A 3,334-nucleotide genomic window follows, 5' to 3' on the forward strand; every position below is an offset into this window, starting at 1 on the left:
TTTTTCCCCACTGTCAGGCGGGGGCTTGAGTGGCCTCAAGCTGGTCCTCAGCAGGGCAGAAACGTCTCTGAGAGCTGCTGGGGTCTCCGAGAGTTGCAGGTTTTTGTGGATATTTGTTAGCGGTTCGTTTTCACCCCCGCGTCTGTCGAGGCAGCGCTCCCGTACAGGCGGCGCCGAACCGTTCACGTGGGAGTTCAGATCGCTTGCGCCGAGTGAGAGAATGACTAAGCGCTGGTGAAACGAAGGAAGGTGACGACTGGCGTGGGACTGGCTGGGAAAAGCCTCGCTCAAGTATTTTTTTGCGCCGTAATGAGAAGGTGGCAGAGGCGGCTGTGGGATCGCCAACACCGGGCCGCGCAGCAGCTTTACTCCTTGAGCTGGGCTGTTACAGCAACCGGCGCTTGAACTTTCACAGCAAAGTCGTAACTCCTCCTCTTGCAGGAATTTCGGGGCTTAGACGGGGGTTTTCACGTACCACAGCCTTGCAGTCTGTTTTCGAACAGGGCGGCTTCGAAGCCCAGCCAACCTGAGCGACAAGATTTTCCTCAATTACTGCCGCTAAATGAGTAACTCTCCTTTCACGTGCTCTCCTCCGCGCTCTGCCCTGGTGTCCCTGACCTCCGCTGGCCCCGTTGTGGGCCGCGGAGGCAACGGTCTGGCTTTTGACCTCTGAAATAGGCCGGGGCTGCTTGACGAACCCTTCCTGGGCGCGATGTGGCTCAGCAGGCGCGAGCCCTGCTGCTGTGTTTCCTCATCTCTGTTGTCACACCGTTGTAATCGTGCAAGGCATACGGCTGTGACAGCGTTTCTGAACAGACATCTTAACGACGTGAAGAGCTCCCATCTTCAGCTAGCCCTTCGTGCCCCGCATAAAGACTTTCTTTTCAATTTAAGTCTCTTAACTACATTTTTGATCTTGCTCTCCAGGCACACTCGCCCCATGCTAGGTCTTGGTGTGTTCCCTCTTGCTTACGCAGGCTTGTTTACGTGCCATTTTTCAATCACTGAATCAATTAGTGCTTGCGGCTGCCACGGTATCTAAGTGCTTTCTGCATTAAAATGTAGCAGCGCTGCCGTGGAAGAGCCTGGACCCCTAAAACTCGCCTGGAAAAGCTACGCATCCCTTTGCCAGCACCTTGGGTTTTGTAACCGCCTGTGCTTGCGTGCGGCGTGCTCTTGTTTTCAACTTTCAGCTCGCAGTCCCTGAGCAGGTCTTTGGGGGGGCGGGGGGGGGGGGGATCACTGCGCCGGTATCATAGAATCATAGAATCATTAAGGTTGGAAAAGAGCTCTAAGATCATCGAGTCCAACCGTTGACCCAACACCCCCATGCCCACTAAACCATGTCCCTCAGCGCCTCATCTACTCGTCTTTTAAATACCTCCAGGGATGGGGACTCCACCCCTTCCCTGGGCAGCCTGTTCCAATGTTTCACCACTCTTTCAGTACAGAAATTTTTCCTCACGCCCAATCTAAACCTCCCCTGGCGCAACTTGAGGCCGTTTCCTCTCGTCCTATCGCTTGTTCCTTGGGAGAAGAGACCGACCCCCACCTCGCTACAACCTCCTTTCAGGTGGTTGTAGAGAGCGATGAGGTCTCCCCTCAGCCTCCTCTTCTCCAGGCTGAACAACCCCAGTTCCCTCAGCCGCTCCTCATCACACTTGTTCTCCAGACCCCTCACCAGCCTCGTTGCCCTTCTCTGGACACGCTCCAGCACCTCGACGTCCTTCTTGGAGTGAGGGGCCCAAAACTGAACACAGTATTCGAGGTGCGGCCTCACCAGGGCCGAGTACAGGGGCACGATCACTTCCCTGCTCCTGCTGGCCACACTCTTTCTGATACAGGCCAGGATGCCATTGGCCTTCTTGGCCGCCTGGGCACACTGCCCATCAATTTCTGGTGGCTGATCACACTTACCCGGGAGGTCGGATTCGCAGCCTTGGCTGGAAGGGGCTAAAAGAGGGCGAGCGGCTGTGAATATCGAACGGCAGCAGCGAAACCTCGGGAAGGTTTCACACCTTTTGTGGGGTGTTTTGGTTTTTTTTTTTTGAGCGCACTCAGGTTGCAGATGTGACTTGGCCTCCTCTGCAGGCTGGACCAGGACCCGTTCTTCTGTACCCGGGGCCCTGCGCACCGTAGCGGAGGGATGCAGCAAAATGCACCCTGAGCCTCGGCTCGCTGGGGTGACAGCAGAACCGCTGGAGGACCTCCTGATGGATCTCACCTGCCTTGGGGACGTACCTGTGTGACGTGCTTCCCCGGCGTGAAGTCCCCCAGGAGGTCCTGGGTTTGACGGCTCTATAAAAGGCATTAGGAATTTACTGGCACCTCTGGGTGCTCAGACGTGCACGTAACCTGCAGCACAAACAGGCGTGAGGCGACCTTTGGCTGGTTGCTTCAAAGTCCACTGTTTACCGATGGTGCCAACGGCAACGGCAGCCTTTTTATTGAGCTCCGCTGTTTGCTCAGGAGCTCTTAAAAAGCAGCTAAGCCCGAGCGATTTATTCTGCTGTGATTTGGCTGAAGCATCCGTGGTTTCTTTGGTTTCTTCTGCAGTCCTAGGTTCCCCCCCCGCCCCCCCCGTTGCGACGACTCTGGGCGTTAATAGCAGAGCTGCTTGGAAAGGCTCTGGGTATTTCAAAACCTATTAAGTCCCCACCCATCCTGTCTGCATCACCGCATCTCCCACTCCCGTAATCCTCCCCAGTTCTTTGCCGTGTTCTACGCGGAACTTTTAAAATGAATCCATCCCCTCTTCGTCCTTCCCCGGGGGTCTCTCCGGATACTTCGGGGCAAGGTGCAGTTGTCTGGAGGGTTCCTGGGATCAGAATAGGGGGATGGAGCTGGCAGGATTTGGGGGAGAGAAGGCAAACGGCTGCAAAACGGGTGCCGGGTTGCTGCAGCTCTGCTCCCGGCGTTGGCTCGGCTGGCGGCGCACCAAGGGGCTTCCCTGGAAGGCTGTGTAGGTGTCACGGGGGAGAAACAGGGAATTATCCTACCGCAAACGGTTTGTGATGGCTGTGTCAGGTGGTTCTGCTGCAGCCCCGGTGCCAAAATGACTCCTCGTGTGTTAGCCGTGCGGTGGGTGACGGAAAGGACGTGCCAGGAAGGCCACCGCGGGGTTTGGTTATGAGTAGGGCGGCTTTCAGGAAACTGTATTTCAGAGGTTCTGCAAATGCGAGGGTTGCGGGTATCGAGAGCCCATTTTGCTAATAAAAATTAGCAAACTTTGAAGATCGATCCTGTCTGGTAAAGGGGAAGGACCGAGCGCGCCGCTAGCACCCGCCACGTGATGCAGGTCTGGTCGGGGCTTCGCCCTCCCTCCGGCGGGGGC

The 3,334-nt window shown here is 56.3% G+C and overlaps 1 protein-coding gene across 1 annotated transcript in view; it reads left to right on the forward strand.

Moving 5' to 3' along the window:
- VDR (vitamin D (1,25- dihydroxyvitamin D3) receptor) overlaps positions 1-3,334 on the forward strand; it is a 41,113-nt gene that overhangs the window by 21,218 nt on the left and 16,561 nt on the right. The window lies entirely within an intron of this gene.

This window comes from Aptenodytes forsteri, unplaced genomic scaffold (assembly GCF_000699145.1).
Source record: "Aptenodytes forsteri isolate BGI_AS27 unplaced genomic scaffold, ASM69914v1 Scaffold657, whole genome shotgun sequence".
Lineage (NCBI taxonomy): Eukaryota > Metazoa > Chordata > Aves > Sphenisciformes > Spheniscidae > Aptenodytes > Aptenodytes forsteri.